Raw genomic sequence first — 18,170 nt, forward strand, 5'->3', positions numbered from 1 at the left:
TGATTTATACTGTGAGCTACAATGATAAAATAAAAGCTGCATACTAAAGTGAGCTGTCCAAGAAAACACACACATTAAAAGCAAAAAGAGCTAAGCACTGCTGGTTCTCTGACTGCACTCCCAGTCAGATCTGGGGTAAAGAACGAGCTCAGATTTGCAGAAGTTTCACTGGTAAGATGTGTTGTTCTGCTATGACTTCTCTTGAAAGGAAGGGGAAGGATTGATCCCTCCTTGCCTGAAGCTGAGAGTGAACTTTCACAGAACAACTGGCTAGCTCAAAGCATATATATATATATATATATATATATATATATCCATCCATATCCCCAGGAGTTTAGGAAGAGAAGAAACCCTAAGTGAAAATATGCTAATTATTTGCTCTAGGTGGCAGAGCACAGAAAGGTACCTCAGATTTCAACAAGCTGCAAACTAAGCACCCTCAAAAAGTACAATAGGATAATTTCTTTTTCTTTAAATATATTTTATTGATTATACTATTACAGTTGTCCCAATTTTTCTTCCCTTTAGTCCCATCTGCCCTAACCCTGCCTTCTAACAGCATTCCTCCCCACCCTTATTTCACACCCACAGGTCGAACATGTAAATTCTTTGGCTTCTCCATTTCCCATACTATTCTTAACCTCCCCTGTCTATTTTGTACCAGCCATTTATACTTCTTATTCTGTGTACCTTTACCCCCATTCTCCCCGCTTCCCTCTCCACCTTCCCGCTGATAACCCTCCCTGTGACCTTCATTTCTGGTATTCTGTTCTAGCTGTTTGCTTAGTTTGCTTTTGTTTCTTAAGGTTCAGTTGTTGATAGTTGTGAGTTCATTTTACTGTTCATAGTTTTGATCATTACCTCTTCCTTAGGTAAGTCCCTTTAACATTATAAAAAGAGCTTGGTGGTGATGAACTCCTTCAACTTGACTTTATCTGGCAAGCACTTATCTGCCCTTCCATTCTAAATGAAAGCTTTGCTGGATAGAGCACTCTTGGATGTAGGTCCTTGCCTTTCGTGACTTGGAATACTTCTTTCCAGCCCCTTCTTGCCTGCAAGGTTTCTTTTGAGAAATCAGCTAACAGTCCTATGGGAACTCCTTTGTAGGTAACTGTCTCTTTTCCTCTTGCTGCTTTTAAGATTCTCTTTTTCTCTCTAATCTTGGCTAATGTGATTATGATGTGCCTTGGTGTGTGCTTCCTTGGATCCAACTTCTTTGGGACTCTAAGCTTCCTGGACTTCCTGGAAATCTATTCCCTTGGCCAGATTGGGAAAGTTCTCCTTCATTGTTTTTTCAAACAAGTTTTTGATTTCTTGCTGTTCTCCTTCTGGCACCCCCAAGAATCGGGTGTTGGGACGTTTAAAGTTGTCCTAGAAGTTCCTAAGGTTCTCCTCCTATTTTTTTTAAATTCTTGTTTCTTAATTCTGTTCTGGTTGAACGTTTATTTCTTCCTTCTGCTCCAAATTGTTGATTTGAGTCCCAGTTTCCTTCCCTTCACTGTTGGTTCCCTGTACATTTCTCTTCATTTCACTTTGCATAGCCTTCACTTTTTCCCCCATTTTGCAATTACACTCAACCATTTCTGTGACCATCCTGATTACCAGTATTTTGAACTCCGCATCTGATAGGTTGGCTATCTCTTCATCATTTAGTTCTGTTTTTGGAGCTTTGACCCGGTCTTTCATTAGGGCCGTGTGTGTGTGTGTGTGTGTGCGCGCGCGCACAACTGTTACATGGTAAGGAGCAGAGCTTTAGATAGATGTTCTCCAGGGCAGGGCAACCCATGTCACTGCATTGTGGTACTGTATGTGGGGGAGGGGTCCAAGAGGGAGCAATACTGTCTACTCAGATCTCAGCTGGCTTTCCTTCACTTCCCCTACTACCCACAAGCAAATTGGGCCCTTCTGCTGCTGATTCCTGGATGGGTGGGTTTGTGTACATTCTAGGACCCTGTAGGTCTCTCCACTAAACTCTCCTGTGAGGCTGGGATTTTTTGCCTGCCAGTGCAGCCCCCACCAGGTTTTACTGCCAGAGGTTTTGAGGCTTTATTTCCCCAGGCTGAAACCCTGTGTTTTGCAGTTTGTTTCACTCCCCAGTTGTTCTCCCAGTTTACCCCCACACAAATGTGGAACTGTCTTCTCTTCCCTGGCTGCCTGTCTCTGCCCCTCCTACCAGTCTGAATGAATGTTTTTTCTTTAACTCCTTGGTTGTTGGACTTCCATACAGTTTGATTTTCTGGCATTTTTGGTTATTTTTTGTTTTTAAGTTTGTTGTTGTCCTTTTTGTTTGTGAGGATGCAAAGTGTACCTACACCTCCGTCTTGGCTAGAAGTCGGATAATTTCTGTGCATATTTTGTTCAATAACAACCATCATTTTAACTGACTTGACTTCTAGGATTAGGGGAAAAAAATAAGACCAGGTCATACTTTAGTTGAAACCTCATTTACAAAAAATAAGTAAATAATCAGTACATTAGATTCAGAGCTTATAAAGCACTTCAGTCTTTTTGCTTGCGAGTGCTTATCCTAGCAAAGCCTTTTTGCTCATCCTAGCAAAGCATTCCCTTTACACAATCTACATAACTGAAACAGGAATCTTTGCCTTCTTTGTACAAAAAAAAAAATCATGAGTGGTCAGGCAGGCCAAATAGTAAGAAATGGGGCAGTACTCCTTCAACCTGAATAAGAGCCAAAGCCAAGCTCCTTTTTGTTCAAAGTTTTTGTTGATTCGGAGCAAGTACATACTTGGTTTGGTCAAACATTCTTTATTCAACATGTGGGTGTTTGAAAAATTTTATCAGTGCTTTACTCTTAAAATTCTCACCTTACCACAAATCCTGTATGCCACAAAGGAATTTAAAGGGCTCTTGATTTTTTACCATAAAAATTATTTAATATTTCTTGAAGTATAAATCATTGATCTTTTGAATCAGAATCAGCTGATACAATTTTTTAACAGCAGGTTCCCTGGACCAACCTCCAGACCTGCTGAATCAGAATCATTATGGGATGGAGCCTGGGAATATGCAATTTTAAAGTCCCTCATATTATTCATATTAAATTCAGGGAGAAAGAGCTATATATAAATAATAACCGTTCATAAAACCACTGTCTAGTTATATAAAATAAGATTATTTTGAACAACTAGTTCCTGACAATAGGACCAGGACTGGAATACATCATTCAAGGTACCTATCACTCTATTAGTTCATTAAATAATAAATGATTTAATAATAAATAACAAAAACTGCCCTGGCCAGATAGCTCAATTGGTTAGAGCACCATCCCCATATACCAAGGTTGCAAATTTGATCCCCGGTCAGGACACATGCAAGATTCAGCCAACGGATGCATAAATAAGTGGGACAACAAATTGATGTTTCTTTTTCTCTCTTTCTCAAATCAATGAATAAATAAATTTAAAAGTGGATAACACAAAGTATTATTAACAAAAGGAATGCGCTATAGCTCTTTAAAATATTAACCACCACTAATTTAGTTTTTAATATATTTTATTGATTATGCTATTACAGTTATCACAATTTTTGCCCCCTGGCCTCCCTCCACTAGTATCCCCATCCCCTCTAGCAATCCACCACCTCAGTTCACGTCCATGGGTCAGGCACATAGGTTCTTTGGCTTCTCCATTTTCTATACTGTTCTTAATATCCCCCTGGCTGTTTATTATCTACCAATTTGAGCTTCTTAATCACCGAACCTTTTCCCCTATTCTCCCCTTTCCCCCTTCCAACTGAAAAGCCTCCAAATCATCTCCATGCCTATGATTCTGTTCCTGTTCTAGTTGTTTGCTTAGTTTGTTATTTAAATTCAATTATTGATAGCTGTGAATTTATTGCCATTTTACTGTTCATGATTTTTATATATTTTTTACCTATATAATTCCCTTTAGCATTTCATATAATAATGCCTTGGTGATGATGAACTCCTTTAGCTTACCTTGTCTGGGAAGCACTTTATCTCCCCTTCCATTCTAAATGATAGCTTTGCTGGATAGAGTAATCTTGGTTGTAGGTCCTTGCCTTTCATGACTTTGAATACTTCTTCCCAGTCCCTGCTAGCCTGAAAAGATTCTTTTGAGAAATCTGCTGATAGTCTTATGGGAACTCTTTTGTGCATAACTCTCTGCTTTTCTCTTGCTGCTTTTAAGATTTTCTCTTTACCTTTAACCTTTGGCATTTTAATTATGATGTGTCTTGGTGTGGTCCTCTTTGGGTCCATTTTGTTTGAGACTCTCTGTTCTTAGGGACATTTTCTTTCATTATTTTTTCAAGTAAGTTTTCAATTTCTTGCTCTTCCTCTTCTCTTTCTGGTACCCCTATGACTTTGATGTTGGTATGTTTAAAGTTGTCCCAGAATTTCCTATGCCAATGTCATTTTTTAATTCTTTTTTCTTCCTGCTGTTCTTTCTGATTGAATACTTCTGCCTTCCTTGTGCTCCAAATAGTCGAGTTGATTCTCAACTTCATCCTCTGCACTGTTGGCTCCCTGTAGATTTCTCTTTACTTCACATAGTGTAACCTTCATTTCTTCCCCTATATTTTTGCCCTACTCAAAGAATTCTTTGATCATCCTGATCACCAGTGTTTTAAATTCTGCATCTGATAGGTTGCTTATCTCCACTTCATTTAGTTATTTCTCTGGGGTTTTGTTCTGTTCTTTCATTTGGGCCCTATTTGTCTCCACAATTTGGCAGCCTTCCTGTGTGTGTGTTTTTTTCCCCTGTATATTAGTTAGGGCTGCTTTGATTCCCTGTCTTAGAAATGGCACCTGTATATTGTGTGGCGCAGAGCCTTAAGTAATCACCAGGGTGAAGCAACCCGCCACATCTTTGTGGCTTTGTGTGGGGGGAGGTTTCAGAGATGGCACCATGCCCCTGCCTGGCTTCTAGAAGTTTGCCCAGCACTCACTCAGGTTTCAGTCACTTCATCCACTTTCCATATGTGATTAGTGCCATTTCAGCTTTTGCCCTGGTGCTGAATCTCAGAGTGGGTTTGCATATGTTCTGAGTCTGTGCAGGATCTTTAAGCGGACTCTCCTGAAAATCTGGCAATTTCTTCTGCTGGCCCCACCCCCACCGGATTTTACAGCCAGAAGTTATAAGGAGTTATCTTACTAGAACTGGAACCCTGGGCTGGGTGATCTGGCCTGGGGCTAGGATTGCTCATTCCCAAGGTATCCCTCCAGAATTTTATCCACCAAACTTGAGTGTGGGAACACCCATTCCACTGCTACACTCCAACTGCATCTCTGCGCCTCTCCACCCACCACTGCTACTCCACCCCTCCTAACCATCTGAATAAATGTGGCTTCTTTAAATCCTCGGTTGTCAGACTTCCATACAGCCTGATTTTCTGACAATTCTGGTTATTATTTGTTTTGAGATATAGTTGTAATTCTCTCAGTGGTTGCACAAGGAGACAATGCATATCTACCCACACCTCCATCTTGACTGGAAGTCTCCAAACCTTGTTTTATTGCACCTTGTAATTTTTTTCAAATTGAAGGTTTGTGGCAACCCTGCAATGGAGAAGACTTTTGGCACCATTTTTCCAACAGCATTTGCTCACTTTATGTCTCAGCATCACATTTTGGTAATTCTTGTAATAATTCAAATTTTATCATTTTATTATATTTACTACTGTAATCATTTTAGGGTGCTGTGAACCATGCTCATATAAGAGGTAAACTTAATCAGTGAGTATGGTGTGTATTCTGTTTGCTCCACCAGCTACACCACCTGCCCTCAGGCCTCCTTATTCCCTGAAACACAGTAAATTGAGATTAGGCCAATTAATAACCCTAAAATGGCCTCTAAGTGTTCAATGAGAAGAAGTTGCACGGTTTTCACTTTAAATCAAAGCTAGAAATTATTAAACTTAGTGAAGAGGACATGTTGAAAGCCAACATAGGCCAAAGGCTAAGCTTCTTGTGCCAAACAATTAGCAAAGTTATGAATGCAAAGGAAAAGTTGTTGAAAAAAATAAAAAGTGCTACTCCAGTGACCATACAAATGATAAGAAAGTAAAACAGCCTTATTACTGACATGGAGCAAGTATTAGTAGTCTGGATAGAAGATCAAACCAGCCACACATTCTTTTAAGCCAAAGCCTAATCCAGAGCACGGCTCTAACTCTCTTAAATTCTATGAAGGCTGAGAGAGGTGTGCAAATTGCAGAAGAAATGTCTGAAGCTAAGCACAGGTTGGTTTGTGAGGTTTAAGGAAAGAAGTCATCTCCAAACACAGAAGTCCAAGGTAAAGCAGCAGGTGCTGATATAGAAGCTGTAGCAAGTTATCCTGAAGATCTAGCTAAGATAATTAATGAAGGTGGCTACACAAAATGATAGGTTTTCCATACAGACAAAACAGCCTTAGTCTTTTAATTTTGATTTTTTTTTTAGTACAGAGTAAAATTCAATACTGACTCAACATAATACTGTGGTTTACACAATTTATTACAGAGCTACTCATTTTGTATGTGAAATAGGGTTACAGGTGGATGGGGATATTGATCACCTCAACTTCAGGTCAGTCACCTCCAGTTGATAGTAGCCCCGTCTGCCCTAGTGCTTTACAAATTATTGTTCTTTTATACCATGACATGGAACAAAAAAGTGTGTGGAGGGTGGGGGCGGAGGGATACAGGTCTGTTAATTTGTCTCCTTAGTTGGAAAATATTTCTGCTTTGATATTACTACAAGATGACTCTGAGTTAATAAATAAAAGAAAAATATCCAATTTATTCTCCCTATTATCAGTCCCTTTTATATCTACTAGGGTGAAAACGGGGTACTTTACATGTTCCATGATACATTTTTCGGAAAATGCAATTTTAATTTTTTTTTAATTTTATTAATAATGCTATTAGAGTTGCCCCAATTTCTCCACCTTTGCTGCCCTCCACCCAGCACCCCCACACCATTTTTCATGTCCATGAGTCATGTTTATAAATTCTTTTGCTGCTCTATTTCCTATACTGTACTTTACAGTCCCGTGGCTATTCCTTAACTACCCATTTGTATTTCTTAATCCCCTTACCACTTCACTCATTCCCCCACACTGCCCTCCCACCTGACAACCACCAAAACCCTCTCTGTATCCATGATTGTGTCTGTTCTTGTCTGCTTAGTTTGTTTTTCACATTCATTTGTTGATATGTATTCATTGCCATTTTATTGTTCATAATTTGGCCTTTTTCTTAAATAAGTCCCTTTAACATTTCATATAATAGTGGTTTGGTGATAATGAACTCCTTTAGTTTTTTCTTGTTGGGAAGCACTTTATCTGCCCTTCCATTCTAAAGGATATCTTTTCTGGGTAAAGCAATTTTGGTTGTAGGTGCCTGCTTTTCATGATTCTGAATATTTCTTGCCAATCCCCTTCAAGCCTGCAAAGTTTCTTTTGAGAATTCAGCTGACAGTCTTATGGGAACTCCCCTTTTCTCTTGCTGTTTTTAAGATTCTATCTTTATCTTTGATCTTTGGCATTTTTATTATGATTTATCTTGGAGTGGGCCTCTTTGCATCCTTCTTGTTTGGGACTCTCTGTGCTTCCTATTCTTGTATGTCTATTTCCTTCACCAAATTAGGGAAGTTTTCTTTCATTATTTTTTCAAATAGATTTCCAACTTCTTGTTCTTCTTCCTCTTCTGGCACCCCTATGATGCAAATGTTGGAATGTTTAAAGTTGTCTCAAAGTCTGCTTACACTGTCCTCATTTTTTTGTATTCTTTTTTCTTCTTGTTGTTCTGATTGGTTGGTTTTTTACTTCCTTCTTTCCTTGATATGATTCTCAGCTTCATCCACTCTATTGTTGTTTCCCTGTAAATTGTTCTTTATTTCAATTAGAAAATCCCTTGTTTCTGACTGGATCTTTTTTATGCTGTTGAGGTCCTCACAAAGTTCTTTGAGCATTCTTATAAACAGTGTTTTGAACTCTGTACCTGAAAGATTGCTTATCTCCATTTTGTTTAGTTCTTTTTCTAGAGTTTTGACCTGTTCATTCATTTGGGCCTTTCTTTGCTCACTTGGGCAGCCTCCCTGTGTTTATTTCTACATGTTAGGTAGAGCTGCTATGACACCCTATCTTGGTAGTGTGGCCTAAAGTAGTAGGTGTCCTGTAGGGTTCAGTGTCACAGCCTGCCCATCACCCAAGGTGTATATTCAAGGTGTGTCCTTCATGTGGGCTGAGTATACCCTCCTCCTATAATTGAGACTTGACTGCTGTTGGCAGGTCAATGGATAGGATTTACCCAGGACAGTGAATCTGAGCAATTCCGTGTGTGGGTTCTTTTTTTTTTTTTTTTAAGATTTTATTTATTTATTTTCAGAGAGGGAAGGGAGGGAGAAAGAGAGAGAGAGAAACATCAATGTGCGGTTGCTGGGGGCTGTGGCATGCAACCTAGGTATGTGCCCTGACTGGGAATCAAACCTGTGATGCTTTGGTTCACAGTCCGTGCTCAATCCACTGAGCTACACCAGCCAGGGCTTGTGTGCAGGTTCTTTAAGAGGAACTGATTGAGACTCCAAAAATTTCTTCCACTGACTCAATTCCTGCTGATTTTAGTAGCTGGAATTTATGGGGACTTATCTTCCTGACATTGGAACCCTGGGCTGAGGGACTGGTGTAGGGCTAGGATTCCTTGCTCCTGAGATATCCCTTCCAAATTTTTAGCCACTTCATGTGGATATAGGATCATCCCATTCCATGTCTCCACCCCTCCTACCAGTCTGTATAAATGTGGTTTCTTTAATTCTGTAGTAAAATTTCCATTCAACTTGATTTCTGATGGTTCTGCAGATGGTTGTTCTATAGTTTAGTTGTAATTTTGATGTGGTTGTGCAAGGAGGCAAGCTGTGTCTGCCTACGCCATCATCTTGACAGGAATTCTCATGATATGCATTTTGCAAGTGAATTAAATAATCTCTAAAATTTCTTCTGGTTCCATGAGCCAAAACGAAACTCCTTTACTGAGCTGACACATAAGAGCAACATAATGTAATAATACTGTATATAAACTATGATATGACCAGAATCCTCAGCCACATCTCTGACTCATAGCTCCTACTCTGTCTGTTTTTCATTTTGCCCCACTCTGGCAGTCTCCTCAGGTATACAACTATCTTTCTCCTCCTACCAGGACCTCCTTCCCATTTTGTCAGACTCAGAAAATAAATCAATATTGTAATTCTTGAAAAAAAATAAGATAATTAGTAGTAGTTTTTTATTCCAATGCATACACAAATGGAATGTCTCATTATATAAAACCAAGGCATTCAAGCAAAACGTATGACTTTTGAAATCAAAGAAAATCAATGAAATGATTATTAGAATATGAAGAGACTACAATGTACACAAATATTCCATTCTACAATTTCTTTCTCTTATTTGTCTCTCTCTAACTTCCAATCTGGGAATGAAAGGATAAAATAAAAAGTGGAAACAAAAAGCAATGGAGAGCCCCTGGCTGGCATAGCTAAGTGGATTGAGAGCAGGCTGTGAACCAAAGTGTCACAGGTTCGATTCCCAGTCAGGGTACATGCCTGGGTTACAGGCCATGACTCCCAGCAACTGCACATTAATGTTTCTCTCTTTCTCTCTATCTCCCTCCCTTCCCTCTCTAAATAAATAAATAAAATCTTTAAAAAAAAAGCAATGGAGAAGAATAGAAGCAGCTACCTAAAACAGGGCCTGGTATGTACTACATGATCAGTAAGTATCTGTCAAATAACTGGATTAATAAGCATGAAGGAGAAAAAATATATTTCTTTAATCCTCACCAAGGATATGCCTTAGAAAGAGAGGAAGGGGTAAGAGACAGAGAAACAAACATCAATGTGAGAGAGAAATATCAATCATTTGCCCTGCAACCCCCAGAACATGTACTGACTGGGAATTGAACCCACAACCCTGGTATGTGCCCTGTCCAGAATCAAACCTATAACCCTTCAGTGCACAGTATGATGCTCCAACCAAATGAGCCACAGCAAGAAAATATTTTTAAAATGTGACAATGAGAAAAACTATGAAAAGCATTGAATAATGGCTAGAACTAGGTCTTTGTATGGTCAACATTTTAAAAAATTAAATGTACTGGTTAATAAAATGACATAGGTTTCAAGTGTACAATTCTATGATACATCATCTGTATATTGCATTGTGTGCCCACCAGCTAGAGTCAAATCTTCTTCCATCACCATGTATTTGACCCCTTTTACCCTTTTCTACTCCATCTCCCACCCTGTGATAGCCACTATACTGTTGTCTGTGTCTATGAGTTTAATTATTAATCATATATGAAGCTCTTTTATATTAACTTCCCCTTAAAACAGGGATTGGAAGTAAGGGAGGCAGTAAGGGAGTGAGGGAAGAGGAATAGGGCAAAGGAGGTGAGGACTCGAAATAAAGATCACACATTAAGAATGTGAGCACACGCCCCCACACACCCCACTGCACTTCAAACCTTGGTGATCTTGGTGTTCAAGGCTCAGGTCTCTATCTTTCTTTCTCATGCTCCTTTGTTCTGAAAGCCTGCTGTGACATAACAGGCACTGCTGCATCTAACTCTACCACCTCTATTCAAGGCAGCAGGTTAGCTGGTACCCAGGAGGATGAAATGGCATGCCCTGAATATATGAGTACATGTGTTCGCTTAATAGTTACAGGCTTCAAAACCATGTCAAAGTAATTTATTGAAAGGAAGAAATTCACACACACATTTATGATCTCTCTCCCTAAAATATAATTAAGAAAAATATAATATATAGTTATATAAATGTCATTTTGGCTCAAATAAACTCTTATAAAAATTCAAAACAAAAAAGGTAAAATACAGCCTAGTAAAAGAAACATAACAGTAATTTCATTTTACATACAATGTATCCCAGGGCAATTTCCAGTTTTCTCTAATAACAGTGAGGACAATATGAGTAAGAATAATGGCATCTATTCAATGTTTACTAGGTGCCAAGCACTGTATTAAGATCATCAAGGAACTCTCACACATTGCTAGTGGGAGTGTAAAATGGTACAGAAACTTTAGAAACAGTATGGTGGATCCTCAAAATGTTAAGCATAGACTTATCATATAACCCAGAAATTCCACTCTTACATATACAGCCCCCCAAAACCTGTAAACACATGTCCACCTAAAAACTGTTTACACATGTTTATATAACTGTGCTACTTAAAATAGCCCCAAAATTTTGGTGAGGACAACCCAAAAGTCCATCAACTAATGAATGGATAAACAAAGAGTGACATACTACACAATGGAATATTATTCAATCATTCAAAGAAATGAAGTACTGATACATGCTAGAACATGATGAATCTCAAAATCATTACATTAAATGAAAGCAAACAAACACCAGTGTCCACATGTAGATTCCATGTATGACTCTACTTATATGAAATGTCTAGGATAGGTAGATCCATAGAAACAGAAAGTAGATTAGTGGTTGCTAACAGGCTGGTAGGAGAGAGGAATGGGGAGTGGCTGCTAATGGGCACTGTTTTTTAATGTTCTTTTTTTTAATATATTTTATTGATTATGCTATTACAGTTGTCCCATTTCCCCCCTGCACTCCCCTCCACCCTGTACACCCTCTCCCACCCACTTCCCCCCCTTTAGTTCATATCCGTGTGTCATAAGTCCTTTAGCTTCTACATTTCCTATACTGTTCTTGCCCTCCATTTTCTACCTACAATCTATGCTACTTATTCTCTGTACCTTTTCCCCCTCTCTCCTCCTCTCACTCCCCTGTTGCTAACCCTCCATGTGATCTCCATTTCTGTGGTTCTGTTCCTGTTCTGGTTGTTTGCTTAGTTCCTTTTGGTTTTGCTTTAGGTGTGGTTGTTAATAATTTTGAGTTTGCTGTCCTTTTACTATACATGTTTTTTTTAATCTTCTTTTCTTAGATAAGTCCCTTTAACGTTTCATAAAATAAGGGCTTGGTGATGATGAACTCCTTTAACTTGACCTTATCTGAGAAGCACTTGATCTGCCCTTCCATTCTAAATGAAAGCTTTGCTGGATAGAGTAATCTAGGATATAGGTCCTTGTCTTTCATGACTTGGAATACTTCTTTCCAGCCCCTTCTTGCCTGTAAGGTCTCTTCTGAGAAAAAAGCTGACAGTCTGATGGGAACTCCTTTGTAGGTTATTGTCCCCTTATCTCTTGATGCTTCTAGGATTCTCTCCTTCATTTTTACCTTGGCTAATGGAATTATGATGTGCCTTGGTGTGTTTCTTCTTAGGTCCTCTCTGAGCTTCCTGGATTTCCTGGAAATCTATTTCCTTTGCCAGAATGGGGAAGTTCTCCTTTATTGTTTGTTCAAACACATTTTCAATCTGATGCTCTTCCTCTTCTGGTACTCCTATAATTCGGATGTTGGGACATTTAAAGATGTCCTGGAGGTTCCTAAGCTTCTCCTTGGTTTTTTGAATTCTTATTTCTCCATTCTTTCCTGTTTGGTTGTTTCTTTCTTCTGTCTGGTCCACTCTATTGTTTTGAGTCCCATTTTCCTTCCCATCACCATTGGTTCCCTATGCATTTTCCTTCATTTCTTTTATGGTAACCTGCATTTTTTCATCTAATCTGTGACCAAACTCAACCAATTCTGTGAGGTTCCTTAATCACCAGTGTTTTGAACTGTGCATCTGATAGGTTAGCTATTTCTTGGTTGCTCCAAAGGATAAGTCCTGGGGCACTGATTTGTTCTTCTATTTGAGCCATGTCTCTCTCTCTCTCTCTCTCTCTCTCTTTTTTTTTGGTCTGGTCGCTTCTGTTACAGTAAGGGGTGGAGCCTTAGGTGTTCACCATGGCTAGGCACTCCAGTCGCTAAGACGTTGTATATGAGGGCAGGGTCGAGAGGGAACAATGGCCGTAGCTCCGTTCTCTGTGGGACCTCAGTCCCTTCCCTGGGATCCTGGGTTGCACGCTCTGCCCTGCTCTGCAATCGCCCCCTCACTGGGTCTGCCAGCTGCCGCTTGTGTACTTAGGGTCCACCCGCTGCAATCTTACATGCCCCAGATGCCTTACATGCTCCCAGTTGCCTTATGTGCCCAATTCTCCTTGTTCTCCGGGTCGCGACCCGTGCCCAGCTGCTCATCTCCACCCCTCCTACCAGTCTGAATGAACGAGTCTATTTCAACTTTTTGGCTGTCCGACTTCCATTCAGATAAATTCTCTGTCAGTTCTGGGTGTTATTCTGCCTCTAAATTGTTGTTGTTCCAATCTTGGTTGTGCGTGGAGGTACGGTATGCCTCCATCTTGGCCGGAAGTCTAATGTTCTAAAAAGAGATAATAGTTATGGCGATACAAATCTATCACCATATATTAGTTTTAAATAAATTAAAAACTACTGATCATGTGCTTATAAGAGTGAGTTTTATAGTATGTGAATTTTATCTCAATAAAGTGGTTATTAAAAAGTTATCAGACTTAATCCATTTTTGTAATATGAATAAATAAATTATCTACAACCACTTTCTAATTTTGCTTAAAGATTTTTCAGAACCGAATCTACAATCTCCCCCATGGAAGCCATTCTAATATCACATGCCCTGAGAATGTTCCTTTTTACAACTTTCTAAGAAAGTATAGGTTTCCCTACGTACCCCAATGTTCATAAGAATGTTATTTATAATAGCCAAGTGCTGAAAACAGCCTAAGTGCCCATCCATATATGAGTGGATTAAAAAATTGTGGTACATTCACACAATGGAATACTACCCAGCAGAAAGAAAGAAGGAACTCCTACCCTTCACCACAGTGAATAGAACTAGAAAGTATTATGCTAAGTAAAATAATCCAGGCAATGGAAGACAAATACCATATGATCTCCCCTATAAGTAGAACCTAATCAACAAAACAAACAAGTGAGCAAAATAGAACCAGAGACATGGAAATAAAGAACAGACAGACAGTGACCAGAGGGAAAGGGGAAGAGGGTTAACATGGGAGAGAAGGGGAAGAGTCAAGTCAAGGGACATGTATAAAGGATCCATGGACAAGGACAATGGTGGGCAGGGGAGTGGGCGTGGAGGGGGGGGGAGGATTGAATGTGGGAGGAGCATGAGCAGGGCAGGAGAAAGTAATGGGGGAAAAATGGGGACAATTGTAGTTGAACAACAATTTAAAAAATTTTAAATAGAAAGTATATGTTTCCTTCTTTCCAGGGGAATAATTCTTCTGATCAATGAATGACAAGGAACAGGCCTCAGATCCCAGGTCCTTCCTTTTTTTTTTTTTTTTTTTGGCTGCAGGAGTCCCAGAACAATAATCTGAATTAACTGACAATCTGAAACTCTTTAAATTTTTCCAATTTTATTTACTAAAAAGACATTCAATAAAAATTCACTGATAATTTCACTATACCAGGACAATAGCTATTTTTATTATCCACTTTTCCTTCTAGTTGTCCACATGTAATTCATACTACACACAGTTGTATTCGGTGTATATATAATTTTGTATTATTTTTCTTATTATAGTGTAAACATGCTATGTTATTAACAGTTTTTATTACAATCATTTTCAGTGTTTCTGTAATACTCTATCCAGTTGATGAATTATTATTTTCCTAACTTTTCCCATAAGAAACTCCTCTTTCCCCAATGTTTCTTTGTGTAGACAAGCTGTATATAGATTCTTGTCTTTTCCTTGTTTTGAATTACTTCCTTAGGTTGTTCTTCAGAAGTGTAGTTGCTGGGTCATTCATATAGTATAACATTTTTATGGCTCTTGCTTTCTAACTAGTATGAGATTGTCAACACAATTTTGCACTGTGCGGTGTGTGGGTGTGTATAGATGTAGATAGCTTAATTTAACATACCTAAAATGGTACTGAAGGCTCTATTATTGAATTTAATTTTTCAAAGTTAAACCATTTTTACTTTTTAATTATGAAAATAGCAAATACTCACCATCAAATTTAAATTTTTATGAATTATACAAATAGAAAGTTAAAGATTCCTACATTCTTTTTTTGGATTATTAGTTTTTATTATTTTTTAATCATTTTTTAATTAATGTTGGAATACAGTTGTCTCCATTTTCCCACCACCACTTTCCCCCACCCCACCCTCAATCCTACCCCCCTTTGACTTTGTCCATGGGTCCTTTATACATGTTTCTTGAAGACCTTGTCCCTTCTTTCCCCCATTATTTCCCTCCTCACTCCCCTCTGGTTACTGTCAGTTTGTTCTTAGCTTCAATGTCTCTGGTTATATTTTGCTTGCTTGTTTGTTTTGTTGATCACATTCTTCTTTTGGAAAATTAAACCACATCGCCTCCTAAATTTGAGTTTATCGAAATGTGAAGTGTGATTTAATGATCAAAGACTCTAGTTTGGTACACAGAGAAACCCTATGGTGTGACCAAAGTCTACTCTAGCTCCATGAGAGGAAACAATATCCAAGTAGAGGGCTGTGGTGTTGTGAAGACTAATGGGACAAGGAGAAGATCTTGGCTTAATACTTTCTGCAAGGAAAAAGGCAGAGGCTGTGGTTTATTTCTGAGAGTAAAGAGATGAAAGAAGAGGCTAAAATAATCCCAGTGTAGTTTGAACTGAGATTGGCTTGGCAGAAATACAAGGACCCATTCTATATAAACAATGAACAAACTCTAACACAAACTGAATACCTAAAAGTATTAACAAATAAAATTAATGAAAAATAAGTTTTAACTAAAGACTTTAACACTGGTTCATGTCCTTAGTAGCATATAAGAAAACAGACTTATTATAAAGGAAAAATAAAATTAGCTCCTGCTTGTATTATAAAGCTCAAAGATGATTATTTCTTGGGATAGCTAGGTCATTTCTTTACTATAGACTATAAATCATTAAAAATTTCTAATTTACAAGTATATTCCTCCATTTTGCATTTTCCAAGCTCAGCTCTGATGAAAATTGTATTTTTTCATCCAAAAATCAGGTTGTCTCTTTATAACACTACACTTCTCTAACCACTCTTATAACCCAGTGTCAAGATTGTACTTATCCACTATCTTTTCGATTTTAATTTGCACTCTAGTCTCTAGAAACTGCTTGTGTGAATATGCCCATCCTTGATAAAACAATAAACTCCAGAGAGCATCCTCCATTCATTCTTATCCACCCATCCAATGAACACTAAAATGGAGCTAGATGACCACAGAACCCTCCTTAATTCTACAATAGAAAAGGATGGAAAATTGCAATGCATGGCTTCATGCTTGGATTATTAACACCACCAGCTATGTTAAATATCACCATTCTCTTAATTAAGAAGTTGTCCAGAGAGGAAACATCTTAGCATTCAAAATATTACCTACTACCCTAGCTTCATCTCCTACCCCACCCTATTGAACTTTATGCTGCACAGATACCAAAGTATTGTTGTTTCTGGAACACACAGTGCTATTTCACATCTCTAGGCCTTCACACATGCTTTTTCTCCTCTTGGGAGGACCTTTCACCCACCTGAGCATCTGGAGTATCTTTTCATCCTTTATTATGTCACTCATAAGTCACCTCCTCCAGGATCACCCATGTCCACCTTAAGAATGCTATTATGCTGTCTTCTGTGCTATCTCTATGTCTGGAACAAAGTTCTATTGCTGGACTGAGTGTACTATTTGTAATTAAACCCTTTGCATGTTTTGATTCCATCAGACACAATTCCAGGCTCAGTAAAAATTATCCAGATGACAAAGAATTGAGAAATGGGGAAAGGGAAACCCAAGAAAGTTTCTGTGAATCTCCTGTGCAGGGACCATGTCTTATTCATCTCCATAGCTCCAGGGGGTAGGAAAGGATTTTGGACACACAATGTTCATCAAATATTTTATAAATTGACTTGACATGAATCTTAAATGAAAAAGAAGTAAACCACCTTGGCACAAAATTCTGATAGAACAGCTATTGATCAAAACCATGTATTATTTGAACCAAATTAATTGTGGTGCATGCAAGCACATTAGGGGCTCAGCTGGAGAGGCTATGGAACCTTAGTGCCAGAACTAAGCTAGACACTCAGAATTCAAAGATGAGACATAATTCTCCCCCTGGAAAGGCTCATGGTTTTGATGATGAATCAGTTCAGGAAAAGATAATTATCATACAGCATGATAAAAATTATATCTAGAACATGTTCAGAATACCACAGGACAAAGAAAAGATATACATTACCTAGCTGGTAATGGGTGGGGGTATGGGTGGGAATTTAGGAAAGACTTCCCAGAGGAGATGGTCCCTGGGTTCAACCTTAGATGTAAGACATGTCTTAATCTGGTTGGTTGGTCCACAAAGGGGATTACTTGCTCTATGGCTCAAATATTCTCTTAGGAAAGTTTCTAAGGGAAAGTGAATCCTAGTACCTAAGCTATAGTGCAGACAATGGGTCAGTGTTGGAGAGGCAGGCAATACTGTGTCTTGAACTGGACTAGCTGAAGAAACAAATAGAAGAATTGGGTCTCTGAGGACATTAAGCATCAGTGCATAAGAATGGCAGACGACTTTACCATAGTAGCAGAGTATAATAAGAATAAAGAAAGTGTGGGATGTGTGGTGGGAGAGAGGAAAACGTTGATAAAACACAGGCTTGGGGAAATGGCTACCCACAAAGTAGTCCAGAGAACTATATTCCAGGGCAGATTTGAGATATCCTTTGGTACTCTCTGAACTAGCTGGGAAAGAGCTTGGAGGAAGCCAGAGTTCCACAACTGGGGGGCTATTATAGAGCCAGAGAAATATTTACTTGCTATTATGGAGATTTTATTATTTTTAAAAAATACAAGGTTGCTTTGTCCCCTGTTGCATTAAAAATGTATGAGAACACTATTCCAGCCCACAGGAGTTTACAGTTGTGTTCAGAAAGCAATGGTGGTTGAAGATGAAAAAGTTATGAAAGATTCCCAGAAAATGAAGAAATGAAAGTAGAATGCAGACTTCCAGCCGAGATGGAAGTATAGGTAGACACACTGGGCCCCCTTGTACAACCAAAGAAAAAGCAACCAAAACTGCCAGAAAATTGAACTGTAAGGAAGTCCAACAACCAGGAGTTAAAGAAGAAACATTCATCCAGACCGGCAGGAGGGGTGGAGTCAGGCAGCTGGGATGGAGAGGACTCCTGGCAAGGTGGAGGCTGGAAGACGTGGGCAGGCAA

The 18,170-nt window shown here is 38.8% G+C and overlaps 1 protein-coding gene and 1 long non-coding RNA gene across 2 annotated transcripts in view; both read right to left on the reverse strand.

The window, feature by feature from the left end:
• DIPK1A (divergent protein kinase domain 1A) overlaps nucleotides 1–18,170 on the reverse strand; it is a 124,054-nt gene that overhangs the window by 53,325 nt on the left and 52,559 nt on the right. The gene's annotated exons all lie outside the window — the stretch shown is intronic.
• Nucleotides 16,544–18,006, reverse strand: LOC118500688. The gene is made up of 2 exons (XR_004903264.1): nucleotides 16,955–18,006; nucleotides 16,544–16,873 (listed from the first exon to the last, which is right to left on the reverse strand). It is a non-coding gene; the product is annotated as an uncharacterized LOC118500688 (long non-coding RNA).

Source organism: Phyllostomus discolor, chromosome 5 (genome assembly GCF_004126475.2).
Source record: "Phyllostomus discolor isolate MPI-MPIP mPhyDis1 chromosome 5, mPhyDis1.pri.v3, whole genome shotgun sequence".
NCBI classification, from domain to species: Eukaryota; Metazoa; Chordata; class Mammalia; order Chiroptera; family Phyllostomidae; genus Phyllostomus; species Phyllostomus discolor.